Below are 15383 nucleotides of genomic sequence, written 5' to 3'. Positions count from 1 at the left end.
AGGAGCGTGCAGATGAGATTGAGAATAGTGCAGATGTGGGCTCTCAGCTTTCTTCCCATGAATTTAGAGGCAGGCAATTTAGAGACAGGTCTGTGTCTTCAATGTCTTCACAAGATCGGAATGTGGGTGATAAGACAGTTCCTGGGAAGCAAGGTCAGAAGGTCGGTGGGATGCAAGGCCGCGCAGGACAGGTGGTGCGAAGGAGTGCGCGGCTGGCAGAGAAGTGTTGACTTCATCTGTGGGAAAACTGCTCATTAAGGCTTGATTGATGTTTGCTGTTTTGCTGTGAAACGTATAAGTAATTTGCCTGGACAGGGATCCTGTGTTAGTTCAACGTTGCAATATGGCTTGCAGTAACCCAGCTCGGGGCTAGAGATTTAGCAACGGCCTGCTTCGTGTAACCTTAAGCTGCTTCCTGGTTTGGGGCTTCTTGTTTTGTTTCATGTCTTCTGCTTAAACCTCCAAGGAAATATTGGACTTTTTACTTTGTAACCACTGAATCTTTTACTGCTTTTACTTTGATTGTTTCAATAAACTTTTTACTTCTCAAGATTGGCTGGTTTTGTCAGAGAAAGCAAGGTGAATCTATTCTGAGGCACAACAGAATTACTCTCTCCACTGGTGGCTTCTACTCACCATAAAAACTTCATTTTTAATGGCAAAATAAAATAAGAATTGACCCAACTCTGTCTGTTCTGAATTTATTTTCTTTTCAACTATACAGAGGAACATTTAAACATTTCTCCAAGATACAAAATTTTCTTGTACCCAAAATACTGTACAAAGATCTTTGTGCTAAGTTCCCAATGACTAAAACAGAAAAAAACTCCTAAGATATCCAGACATCCATTCTTTTTAACATTCTTTTCATATTTTTATATTTATATTTTTCAGGATGTTATAAATGTCAGTAAAATCATGCTTCAGCTGTAGCAGCAGGCATGTAGCCAGGTGGGGGGGGGGGCTCGGGGGGCTTCAGCCCCCCCCCCCCGAAATTTTCATGGTGGTTCGCGAAAAGGCCTTAATTGTGCATTATTTAAACTGTTATGTTTATTCATATCATGATCTGATCACCATACTCAATATATCCCATATGCATGGGGGTATTGGGGTAATGATACAAAAGGTTTGCTAGGCTAGACCCTCTTTCACTCAGACTCAGCCCCCCCCCCCGAAACTCACCCCCCCGAAACCCCCCCTGAAAAAAATTCAGCCCCCCCCCCCCGAAACAAAATCCTGGCTACGGGCCTGTGTAGCAGGAAGTTTGTCAGCAGTGAGTAAAAACCTATAAAATAATTTGTAGACTCAAGCTGTGTCCTAATTTTTCCTCTTTATTAGTTGTTCTTTTATGTTCAGTTCTGGCTTAAACACAATAATATAGCATTTGGGGAAGAAAATAAAACCCAGCAGCCCAGCACTGGAGGCTAAAATGGAAAAGATTTCCACAGCTTCCATGTATTTTCCTTTGGTGCTCAAGTATGTTGGTACAAAGGATAACCAAACACTACAAAACACCAGCATGCTGAAAGTGATGAACTTGGCGTCATTGAAACTATCAGGAAGCTTTCTGGCAAGGAAAGCAACAGAGAAGCTCACAAAAGCCAGAAAACCCAAATAGCCCAAGGAAAAATAAAACATAGCCATAGAACCTTCATTACATTCTAGGATGATTTCTGTAGCCATTGTGCTTGTGTCCATGGCTGGGAAAGGGGGAGCAGTAGTCAACCAAACAATACAAATCCCTGCTTGAATAAGGGAGCACAGAAGCACAATGCAGCAGGACACTCTTTTCCCCACCCATTTCCTCATGTTGCTTCCTGGCCTGGTGGCCATGAAAGCTAAGATGACTGTGATGGTTTTTGCCAGCACACAAGATACAGCCACTGAGAAGATGATGCTGAAAGCCACTTGGCGAAGGAGACATGTTATCTTCTCAGGCTTACCGATGAATAGTAAAGGACAAAGGAAGCAGAGTAGAAGAGAAGCAAGGAGAGTGTAGGTCAGACTCTGGTTATTGGCTTTCACAATGGGAGTATTCTGGTAATTTATAAATGTTCCTAGAACCAATGCAGTTGTTAAAGAAAACAGAAGTGCAAAAAAGGCTAAAGCTATGCCCAAAGGCTCCTCGTAAGTTAGGAACGTTACTACTTTAGGGATACATTGGTTATGTTTTTCATTTGGGTACTGCTCTTCTGGACATGCAGTACAAGAAATTGTATCTGTGAAAAGAAGAGATCTAGTTTTATTTCTGTTTTTTGTTAAACTCTTGTTCTTCATTCTAATTCTTGTCTTCAGTTTTACAATGAATTTTCAGGTAACCATGAATAATGGCATTTTAAAATGTCCTTGCATATTATGTCTGACATACACATAACTAGATCTGATTTTTGCTTACTGGACTAAAATTAAGCAACGGCTCTCCTAAAGGACAATATACATTGGATTCATGATATCTATCGAGTTATTATTATTTATTATTTACAGTATTTCTATACCGCTTTTCTCACCCCTAGGGGGACTTAAAACGGTTTACACATAATTGGCAAAACTTCAATGCCATACATTGGACACTCCATAACAACCGCAATAATAAAACCACAATTAAACATACATCATAATTAGACAGTACATAAGCAATCATTAAAACAATAAATAATAAAAACAGTCTCGCCAGTCGTATTGTCATTCTAGTCCATGTCCTTTACTCTCTCCAAACATCTACTGTCCGAAGGCCTGGTCCCAAAGCCATGATTTTAATTTCTTTCTAAAAGCCATGAGGGAGGGAGCAGATATTACCTCATTTGGGAGTGTGTTCCATAGGCGAGGGGCCACCGCCGAGAAGGCCCTGTCTCTCATCCCCGCCAGATGCATTTGCACAATTGACGGGAGCGAGAGCAGGGTCTCCCTGGATGATTAGATTACGAGATGGGACGTAGGGGTGGATGCATTCGGAATTACTGGGGATAATCTATAAGTGCTCAAGTTCCATTCTGTAAAATGATGTGATAAGATAGTATTCCTTATATAAAATAACATAATCAAGTTCTTCTTTTTATTTTTAAAAATATTTTGAATCTGTGGATAGTTGAATCCATGACTGCAGACTGTGGATGCAGAGGACCGGCCGTATATTGAAAAGTTATAGTTTAAGTTAAGTATTCATGTATAAGAATTATCATAGGAATGTTTTCAGGTGAATGTGCAGTAACTAGGGGGAAACAGGCAAGTTTAGCTTTATTTATTTATTTATTTATTTATTTATTTATTTACAGCTTTTATATTCCGCCCTTCTCACCCCGCAGGGGACTCAGGGCGGATCACAGTGTACACATATATGGCAAACATTCAATGCCATTTTTTGACATACAAACATATACAGACATACACAGAGGCTATTTAACTTTTTCTGGCCGCCAGGGGAGCTGTCGCTTTCATCGTCCATCTGCGACGCTGATGAAGCACTTCCGCATTCCCCACATGCTTCCCCGCTGGAATGCTTTGCTGGAGTCTTCTTTATGGCCTCATAAATCAGTTAATTTAGCCTCCCCACACTTTTAAGGTGGTACCTAATTTTTCTCCTTGACAGATGCAACTGTCTTTCGGGTTGCAAAGGTCGACAACAGGCTACACACAATTGGTTGGAAACCCGCTCCAACCTGGGCTGGCTTCGAACTCATGACCTTTTGGTCAGAGTGATCTTAATGCAGCTGACACTCAGCCAGCTGCGCCACAATCCCGGTGCAATTAATTTTATCTGAATTAAGGCTGAATGGTGTGAAAGCCACCCACTGCATGGCTATCAGCCTCCCTTGAGTAGACTCAAATCAAGGAAAAGTTTCAGGAGAACCACCACTACATTTAATGTTCCCCCAGCAAAAGCAAGAGTATCCCTATGGGCATCTAAACCAGGAAATCCCAATTGAATGGTCCCCCACTAGGGTCTGCCTCCAGGGGCAAACCAAGAATGATCAACCTGGAAGTCCCCGAACAGACTCAGAAGTGGATGGGCATATCAAAAGACAAACTGGCAAAATGGCACTACCGAAAAGAATCCTCCACCTTATGTGGAGCAAAACAGACAACTCTGCATTTGTACGTTTGTCCACTATGCCCTACCTCATGTACAAAGGAAGGTTTGTTGGAGGCTACAGACAAAGCAGTTGCTGTTGCCAGTTTTTGGTCAAAAGATATTTAGCCACTTGTGCTCCTTCTATTTTTATCAATTTTGTGCTAATTTATGCCATGCTTTTGGTATGAAATGAATAAAAAGATCTGAATTCACAAGGTACATTCTCTAATGTGCAGTAGGCTTAATTACTTATTGCACTACCTATTCATAGGCATTCTACCTGTCTCCTGAGATATTTTCCCATTTAGACATGGAACACAACCATAGCAGCAAAATGGCTCCCCTTCTTTCTTTTCCTTCTGATAACCAGGGTGGCATCGGTTGTTACAAAGGGAAAGGGGAGTCACCTATCAAAGGGATATAAAGCAAAAAATTGCAGATAGAAACATCACTTAGATAAGATCATTTACAGCAAGAGGCACCACAGGTTTTAAAATATCAGAGGTCTGTAAATTCCTACATTTTTAAAGCAACAAGCAATTTTTTCACCTTGTGCTGAAAAGACCCAAGGTAGATGCCGACATCAGTCTATGTCTATTTCAAAGTGACAGCTCTATCCACGAAAAACTCTACAAAAATAATTTGCAACACATAATTTTCTGGGAGGCTAGACAATATTCTTAAATATAGCCAATATATGTCAGAAGGTGTAGTATATGTATGTGCAATTGACACTTGGAATGGCCTCGGATCACGATTTTGGATTACATGATTTTAATGTTTATATTAATATGTTTTAATTCTATGCCTTAAAGTCTGAACTTTGCTTATGTTTTATGGATTAATGTGGTTTTAATTGTTTAATTCACAGTTATATGTTATTGTTTGATTTTATGTTTTGGTTTTTCATATGTATGTTGGCATTAAATTTTGCCATGACATTGCTGGAAACTGCTTTGAGTCCCTCCGGGGGTGTGAAAAATGGCATAGAAATACAGTTAGTAAGTATTTTACAAATGTGCTTTCATTAATATGTACTTGTGCAAAATTGTATTATGGCAGACTCTACCAACATCTCACCTGGTTATAGATTCTGGGCCACATGACTTCCTTGGCAATACTGAACACATCTCCTGATGGATCCCAAGGATTCATCCTTCCAACTTTCACTCTGACAAAGGATTTATTAGGGAAAGTAATCAAATTTGTAATGTCAAACCCCATTGTTATTTCCCCTTTCTCATTTAAAAACACTGTTTCTCCTGCACTGTTGTTAAATGAGAGATTCCTCAAAATAGAATGGAGCTAAGTGGGAAAGGAAACAACAAGAAAGCAATTATGATTGTACTTTTAAGATAGATTTTAAAACAGCTGTGCTTTGTCAATTTTCCTTAAAATATGTTTCAGTTATTGGGAAAATACAAATCAAATGAAAACTGCTTTGGAGTAATGTCAAAAACTCCATGAAAGAGTGCTTCTTGAATCATATATCACAGAATCATTGAGTTGGAAGAGACCTCATGGGTCATCCAGTCCAATCCCCTGCCTTGTTCTTATGCAATAGGTGAAAACTCTCTAAGATATGGTGATTCTATGGTAGGATGTCTGAATATATATAATTTATCCTTTCAACAATGAGAGACTGTGTAAATATTGGATTTCTGTAAGTTTTTTCAGACTGTATGGCCATGTTCAAGCAGTGTTAATGTTCTTCATACCCACATTTCCAAAGCAGAAAATTTGGATGCCATGGAATTATATTCAAATTTCTGTTTGCTCTCCTCGTATCTGAGTGAAATTTCCCTGACTGTTGTGTTGAAGACCTATGAGCAGCTTGTGCTCCATTTGGCCATATCCCAACTGTTCGATGTGCTCTTATATTTTTTTAATTAAGCAAAAGATTTTATAGGTTTTTACCTTCCATGGTTGCATGTTCTCATGTTCCAGTTTCCCTGTGGACATAATTATTCTGGATGTGTACATGGATGAGTACATGGTATGAACAGCATTAGCCAAAGCATACACGGCATTGTAGATGCTATAGCTGTGGCTTGTTATACTCATTTCAAAGAATGGTCCAGGAAGGCTCTCCAACCTCTCTTCTCCAGTACAGGTCTCCCCATTAAAATCAAGATTTGTCATTGAACAGCTAAATGCCTGCTCCCAGAATTCTTGAATGAAACCATCATCCTTGGCTAAATGGGGCTTTATATTATGAAGAAAATCTTGGAATCCCGGTACTTCCTGTGAGTGTGCTGTGAAGGCTAGAGTCCCATGGAAGATATCTATATCCCAATCTCTGTGCATGGAGACTGCTATCAAATCTAGCTGGGAAGTCATAATCCATACTTTATAAAATGTTTTGTCATGATCAGATTCTCCTCCATGTAGCAGCAATTTGAAAATTAGCATTGTTTCAGTATCTCCACAGACAACAATAGCACGAGCATTACTTTCCATAACATCTACAAAGGTTTTGTTCCATGTCGGTCCTCCGTGTAATAACTCATCAAAGTAGAGCAATCTGGACATTTTCTTGGTGAAGGCAGGACAGATACCAGAATCAAGAAACATTGGTATTATGTTCTTCAGAAAAGATTCTCCGCTATCATTATCTATAGTCATGAGACCCACCCATATCCACCTGAAATGTAGAAGCAGCTGAACAATTCCCATGTACTGATGGACATCAGATGGAACTATCTTGTATAGATAAGAGAGGTAGGACTCACCACTCAGTACAGGTGCACGATCAGCATAGCCAAACTAATAATGAAGAAAAAAGACATCTAATTTTCAAATGAATGGGAAATTTAGAGGTGTGTTCATTTGAATTTTAGAATAATAATAATAATAATAATAATCATCATCATCATCATCATCTTTATACCCTGCCACCATCTTCCCAGAGGGGACTCAGAGTGGCTTACATGAGGCCAAGCCCGGTGATACATTACAGCAAAATAAATACAGAATAGCAAAAACAACATCACAATAAAATAAGTAAAACCTACAGGTTAAAAAAACCAGTGCAAAATAACAAAGTGAAAAATCAAACATAGTGGATGGGCCAAATGCATGACATAAAATGATAAAACTCTGGATGAGATAACAATGAAAAAGGTATATTTGTAAGGGAGCAGCGTGTAGGGAATTATAGAACATTTATTTTATTTTTTTGTCAGCATCTTGTTTTAGATTAATTAGATGTATCAGGTTGGACAGTCTGATCCTTTTTAATATGTTCTTTAAAAAGTGAAGGTGCTACTGGAAGGGTCTACAGAAACAGAAATGTATAAAGAGAGAAATACAATTTTGAAAGACCTTCAAGCTTGACACCAATGCAATATTTTGTATGAATTGCTGCAGTAAGTCTTCTTAGCAACAACATATTTGAATTTGAACCAGGAAAATAAGATTGACTGTAAATAGAAGGTCAACTGCTGTCCTCAACTTTTTGCCTTGTTTTTTTTACTCGTGTTCTAGTTTGAAAAGGTCATATGACTGGTCAAATAAATAAATAAATAAATATCATATTTGAATTGTTTTTCTGAAATTGATCGCTCTTTGGTATTGAAGGTGAAAGATTTTGAGAAACTATAATCTCATGATCCCATAGCATTCAGCCATGGTGGTCAAAGTTGTGCCAAAATGATTTAATTCTACAGTATAGATGCACCGTTAGAGTACCAGGTGTTCTCCTAAGCTTTCATTCTATGTTGAAGATTAATTGACACAATTAGCAGGAGACCAGAGAAGCATCAGTGTTTATAGAACTTCAATATGTTCCATCTGAACACTCATTACTGAGTAAAACCCAGAGAGAAGGGCAAGAAAAGGAAGGAAGGAAGGAAGGAAGGAAGGAAGGAAGGAATTGTTACAACACAGATCTGAGAATTCCGTGTTCCAGTAGCTCATCCTACCTGTGGTAGTTTGTAGATGTCCAAAATATCAGACAAATAGCGAGATGTTTCAGAGCCCAATCCTCCAACAACAGCTATGAGGTTGTCCTTGATTCCACATTTGTAGTTAGGGACAAATATATATTGTGTGAAGAAAAATTCCATTGCAATATGATATATTCTGTTTGGACTGAAGTAACTCTCAGAGATGTGCAATCCCAAAGACACATTGGGCAAGATCTGGGGGTTTTCATTAATTTCATTCATAGCAAATGCCATGGCAAGGACTTGTTGATAATTCTTTGTAACTATCCTAGGACAAAAGTTAGAAAACATGTCACAGATCGTTTGTTTCTTCAGAACTCTCTAAAACCATCTATACCAATACATATAATTAAGGCAAACTTAGAGAAACACCAAGAACTAGAAATAAATACAAGACGATAGTTCCTGTGCATTGTTTTGATTTTTATCATGTATTATCTTATGTCATGTTCTGCATTCAAAACTTTGGTGATATTGGAGTAAACATTATGTCAGTTTATACAGTATTTACTTAGTATTCAAAAGGCTTTTTCCCCCACAAAGAAACAGAATAGACATACTGAAAGCAAATGATTTGAAAAATGAATGTACTATAAAATTATGGGTTCCCATTGGGTTGAGAGCCAGTATGATGCAGTGGTTTAACCATAATTAGGATTTTGGAAACCACAGTCTGATTCCTCACTCAGCCATGGAAGCCCACTTGGTGACCTTCTGTCAGTTTTATAATTTGAGTCCCAGAAAACTCTATGATGGGTTCACCTCGGAGTTGTAATAAATTAGAAATGCATGGAAGGCACAAAGCAACAATATCATTACCTGTTTGGTTAGATTTAAGAGGAGACAAGACAAATTCAAGCTATTATGTCACCAGTATCCGAATGGACATGCCTACAATTTGAATATGCTGCAAAAAAAAAAAAAATGGATGATAGGATAGTGTTCATGTCCTACCTACAGATTTCTCATTAGTGTCATCTTGGTCACTCTGGGAAGGGAATGATGGACTACATAAGTCATTATTCTGATTCAACATATTATTATTATTATTATTATTATTATTATTAGTAGTAGTAGTAGTAGTAGTAGTACTATTAGCAGCAGCAGCATGTTTAGCTATGAATCATGCTTATTTATTTATTTACTTACTTACTTACTTACTTCATTTATATCTCACCCTTCTCACCCTGAGAGGGACTCAGAATAGCCTTACAAAATAGGCGATTCCATGCCATAAACAAATATACAATAAAATAAACTGCTACATTAAAACCAAAAGCATTAAGCAACACAATTTAAATCCCATTATTAAAATCACATCATCTAAAATCATGACCCAAGGCCATTCCATTTGTCATATCACTATTCCTTATTCTGGGTTGTTGTAGATTTTTTGGGCTAGATGGCCATGTTCTAGAAGCATTCTCTCCTGATGTTTTGCCTGCATCTTTGGCAGGCACCCTCAGAGGTTGTGAGGTCACAGCCTCTGAGGATGTTTGCCATAGATGCAGGCAAAACGTCAGGAGAGAATGCTTCTAGTACATGGTCATATAGCCCAAAAAACTTACAACATCCCAGTGATTTCAGTCACAAAAGCCTTTGACAATACATTACTTATTCTCTTGTTGCACTAAAAACTTGCTGTCCAAAAGCTTGGTCCCGTAACCATGTTTTTACTTTCTTCCTGAAGGACAGGAGGGAAGGGGCTATTCTGATTTCGCTGGGGAGGGTATTCCATAGCCAAGGGTTCACCACTGAGAAGACCCTGTCTCTCATCCCCACAAGTCACATCAGTGATGGAAGACCGAGAGCAGGACCTACCCAGAAGATCTTAATCTCTGGGGTAGATCATAGAGGGAGATATGTTTAGACAGGTAAGCTGGGCCAGAACTATTTAGGGCTTTATAGGCTAAAGCCAGCACTTTGAATTGTGCTCAGTAGCAGATTGGCATGTTCATGATTAAAGGAAAAGAAGTGAATGTAGACAGAAGGAATGCAAAGGCAGATTTGTAAAAGATAGTGCTAACAGTAGTAATTTGAGACTTATATCTTCAAATAATAATTGTTTTGGAAGAAACAGCTGTAATTATATCAGAAGTGGGGACATATTTGTATGGTAATTTAATATGTTCAAAATATTAAAAATACAAAAATTGGTAATAGCCAAAGTAAAACTGAAAGAACAGAGATGTGTAAGAAAAAAAACAGTGCAAGTTAAATGAACAGTTGCAAATAAAGGAATCAAATTGAACTCAATGTAGTAGCAAAACATTTAAAATACATTTTAGATTTCTGTTTCAAAAGATGAATACTGATCCATGAGCAAAATTAAGTAAAGCCAGATTTACTTCCAAGCAGTAATGTGAAATATTAGAATGCCAATGTCTTGAAATGGCTATACTGTAATAAAAAGTTGCTTACATGGGGAAATTGCCATGGTGAGAGGGATAGTGAGAGAAGGAATATTGATCCAGAAATACAGCCATCTGTGAGGCAGTCCCACCAATCATAAGGTCCCCTGTCTTGTAATATTTATGAAGAGTATGAATTGCGTTGAGAATGCGGCATCTAGCATTATGCCTGTGAAGTTCGGAGTGAGGGATCTGCATCAAGAAGAGGAAGGTTCCCAACAGCATCATCTTGTTTATGATGCACTTCTGCCCATGATGCACAGGTCCAATGCTCTTCTTACACCTGTTGGACTATAACTGTTCTAATTAAAACAACTTATCTGAAAAGACAGCAGATTTACTGGTGCTCTTAAGTGAAATTTACCATGAAATGGAGTCCTGGAGCAGTTCATTGTTGGATTCAGTTCTCCATGTCAAACAGGAACTTTTAAACATGTTGATCACTATTTAGTATTTGTTATGCTGTTTCAGTGTCGCTGCTCACAAACCACAAGGGGCATTGGTTTAATGGATAATTCCAGGGAGCGTCATCCTCGAAATCTATAGAGGACTTTCTCTGTGAGAATTGCAGGGCATAATATATTTGTGAATAGCAAGATGCATAATAATAATGGTTATGTCAGGGCAGTCTTTTAAAAAAATGTTGCAGAAGAAGATAGTTATTTGTGCAGTACCATTTTGAGGTCACCCAATTGAGCTCTGGCTCCTCCACCTAGCCAATTTTTGCCATGAAAAATATGAGCTTTTCAATTGTCTGCAAGGTAAAGGTTTTCCCCTGACATTAAGTCCAGTTGTGTCAGACTCTGGGGATTGGTGCTCATCTCCATTTGTCTGCCAACCCCCGAAGTAAGACACAAGAGAATAAAGGACACGACACCAATATTTTGGATTAAAATTGGGCAACTTTTATTTTAACGTTACCTATTTAACTTCCTTAACTAACTTAAGAGTGCCAAGAATTGGCGAAACCTAACCCAGGTAGTCGCACTACCCGATAATATAATTTCCGGGCGAAGCACCTGGGCTTTCTGGTATTAAGAACCAGATACCATGAAGGGAAAATGAATGCGGAGTCTGTTTTCCAGCTATTGTCTCCCGACTCCTTTCATTTGAGGCCATTTAACTACACTTCACCCTTTAACTAGGTGAATGCTCAACTTAATGGCCTGTCACCCCTTAAAGGGGTGCCCTAGGTGCACACCGATTAGCAGGAATTTTCTAACTACTTATGCTGGCCTATTTAGTAGCAACCACACCTCTCTATCTAGCCCCTAAACAGTATAGGGTAGGCAAACCCCCCCCCCTAAAATCAGTGAGGGGGAAAAAATTCCTACCCGGTTCCAAAGACAACCGTAATTATACTGTTAATGGGCGGGAGTGGTGGGCCAGTCTCCAGGCGCGGAATGCGCCTGCAGGGGTACCGCCTGCAAGCAGGCCACGCCCCCTGCTTCTGGAGGGTTCCATGTGAACCCCTCCCTCCCTCGTGGGAGGCAGACAAACTGTCTTCTCCTCTCCCCACTGCATGGGGAGGGGAAAACTATTGTCTGCCAACCCCCGAAGTAAGACACAAGAGAATAAAGGACACGACACCAATATTTTGGATTAAAATTGGGCAACTTTTATTTTAACGTTACCTATTTAACTTCCTTAACTAACTTAAGAGTGCCAAGAATTGGCGAAACCTAACCCAGGTAGTCGCACTACCCGATAATATAATTTCCGGGCGAAGCACCTGGGCTTTCTGGTATTAAGAACCAGATACCATGAAGGGAAAATGAATGCGGAGTCTGTTTTCCAGCTATTGTCTCCCGACTCCTTTCATTTGAGGCCATTTAACTACACTTCACCCTTTAACTAGGTGAATGCTCAACTTAATGGCCTGTCACCCCTTAAAGGGGTGCCCTAGGTGCACACCGATTAGCAGGAATTTTCTAACTACTTATGCCACGGATTGGGGTCAAATGTCTATTTCGACCCCATCCCCCACCAATTCCTCTAACACTCTAGTAATACCTTCCCTTAAATTGAACAAAAACTGTTGGTTGCCCAATTCCGAAAGATGCACCCCATCACCGTGATATAACGTTTCGTCATCACGTGTGATGCCTGGGTGCTCAATGTAATGACCCCTCTGATGGATCATGAAAACTCGCATGGCCCGGTTCACTCGCTTCCTGGCTTTTTCGAGCCTACGCACGTCGCCTCCTCCTAGCCACCTGCGGCGTGGTATAATGGCAGACCAGACGATGTGTACCCTAGGCCATGTTCTCCAAATTCTTCTAATGTCAGCCCGCGCCTGCATAAAGAGGGCTTTGCCTGTTAAAAGGCCCAAATCGTTACCACCTAAGTGGATAACTACAACATCAGGAGGGGGCCCGCTCCTGGCATTAAACAACAAGGGGCGCAGACCGTCCCAACGAAGGCCTCTTATGCCTTTCCACTCCACTGTTGCAGTAGCCGCGAGGCCCAAGTGCTGGCCATAGGCAGTCTTGTGGGCCTCTCTCCTCGCCCAGAAAACAAAACTGTGTCCGCAGACCAGGACCTTCCATCTATGAGCCAGCCCTACGGGACCTGCAACGATAACGACACATCATGAGGAAACATCCCGTATGTAACCTCTAAATGCCCCCGACTTCCATCTGCCCAAGGCTTTTATTTCCTCACTCTTGTATCCCATGGCCGCTGCTGCGGAGGCTGCTCCAATCCTGAATGAATGAGTCCCAAACTTAAGGTGACCTAGCCCCAGGAGCTTAAGGGCCTTCGCTGTGATAGCCCAAAACTGAAATTTTGTCAACGGCTTTCCGTCCTGGTGACAGAACAAGTAACCTGCGCCGATGCCCCTAAGTGCCGTGAATTGAGCCATAGCAATAATGGGGCACAGCTCCTCCTCACCGCATTTAAACAGCCTGAGCACATGCCCCTTTGAGCCTTGGTCCGTCTTGGACGACCTAATTCTGATTTCCATCCACTCTTGAAACACTCTGACGTCCGAAACTAAAAGCGCGCGGTGTGAGGTATCGTTCTTGGATAATGCAACCAATTCACTCACCCGAAGAGCTGCGAAAAATGCAGTCAACGCCGCCGCATGAAAAAGCAACTGTTCGTAATGTGTTGTGCATAAGCTGGGCCATAATTGCTTAAGACCCCTCAGAATTGCTGGCGTAAAGGGCTGCCGGTCATCCTTAAGATGTCCGCGCTGCCTAGCCCACCCTGTTATTATTTTTTGAAGGCGAAAATCATCGGTGGTGTCGCGAACGCCCTGTGCCTTGAACCAGTATGCGAGCGCCGACAATTTTGACCTAATAGATTGGGCTGCAAGGCCCCTTCTCTTGTGGTAAACGCAAAACTGGATCAAGTGCTCATAAGGCACTGGCATTATTTCTGGTAACCCATAGTACTTTCTAAAATCTAAGAACTCATGAACTGCCCTGGCGTAAGATTTTTGGGAACTAGGGGCTAGCGCCCATCTCATACCCAATGTCGCCTCGTCACTCCAACCTTCCAGAGATGGTCTGGCATGCGTTCCGGATAGGCGTCCGCGGCGGGTGCCAGCTGTCTGAAGCGCTCCATCTGCATACGAGACAGAGCGTCAGCCAAGGCGTTGTTAAGACCCGCCACGTGGAATGCACGAAACAAAACATTAAATCTGAGACAGTGCAGCACGAATAGGCGGATAGCGCCCATAACCCGGCGTGACTTGGATGTGAGCGAGTTGATAACCTGCACTGTGGCCATGTTGTCACACCAGAAGTGGACCGTGGAGTTGGCAAATTTGTCAACCCAGAGGTAAACTGCCACCAAGATGGGAAAAAACTCCAGAAAAGTCAAATCCGATGTGATGCCTTGATTATGCCACTCCACAGGCCACTTCTCTGCGCACCAGTGTCCCTCAAAATAAACTCCAAAACCTATAGAACCTGCAGCGTCTGAGGCCACTTGCAAAGCGTTTTGCACCAGTAACTCTTGGCGCCAAAAAGAAACTCCATTAAATTGGCGCAGAAACTGCAGCCAAACACCCAAATCCGCCTTTATTTCTAAAGTCAATCTAATGTGGTGGTGGCGCAAAGCCACTCCGGAGATGGCATCACACAGCCTACGAAGAAACGCTCGCCCCGGCGCCACCACCTTGCATGCAAAATTTAGGTGGCCAATTATTTGTTGGAATTCCCTGAGGGTGGCCTTGCGCCGTGACAAAAATTGCTCAATTTTTTCGATCAAGCCCCTAACCTTTTCAGCTGGCAACCTAGAAAACTGATTCACGGTGTCCAATTCTATCCCTAAAAATGTCAGCGCTGTAAGGGGACCCTCCGTCTTTTCTTCTGCTAGAGGCACTCCCAAGGAGTGCGCCAACTGCTGAAAGGCACACAGAAGGGTAAAGCAGTCTCCTGAATTGCCCTCCCCTACGAACAGAAAGTCGTCCAAATAATGTACGACCCCACTGAGGCCCGACTTTGTTTTCACAGCCCATTCGAGAAAAGTACTAAACATTTCGAATGTGGCGCAAGACACGGCGCACCCCATGGGCAGCGCTCGGTCGCAATAGTATAGGCCCTGAAACTGAAACCCTAACAACTCAAAATCGGCCGGGTGTACCGGGAGTAGCCTAAAAGCCGATTTAATATCGCACTTGGCTAACTCCGCTCCTAATCCGAAACGCCTCACCAATCGCACTGCTGCATCAAATGATGTGTAGCTAACAGAGCATTGCTCATCGGGAATGGCGTCGTTCACCGATCTCCCCTTGGGGTAGGACAAATGGTGAATGAGGCGGAATTCTCCGATGGCTTTTTTGGGGACGATTCCCAGTGGTGAAACCCTAAAATGAGGCGTGGGGGGTGCCAAAAATGGACCCAGAACCCTGCCTTCGTTAACCTCCTTATTAATTTTTTCCTTCACCACATTTTCAAAACCCAGCACCGACTTCAAGTTGGGAGCTAAACGAGGTGAACGTGGGCC

Source organism: Anolis sagrei, chromosome 6, assembly GCF_037176765.1.
Source record: "Anolis sagrei isolate rAnoSag1 chromosome 6, rAnoSag1.mat, whole genome shotgun sequence".
In the NCBI taxonomy this organism is placed as follows: Eukaryota; Metazoa; Chordata; class Lepidosauria; order Squamata; family Dactyloidae; genus Anolis; species Anolis sagrei.
This window is presented reverse-complemented; position numbering follows the sequence as displayed.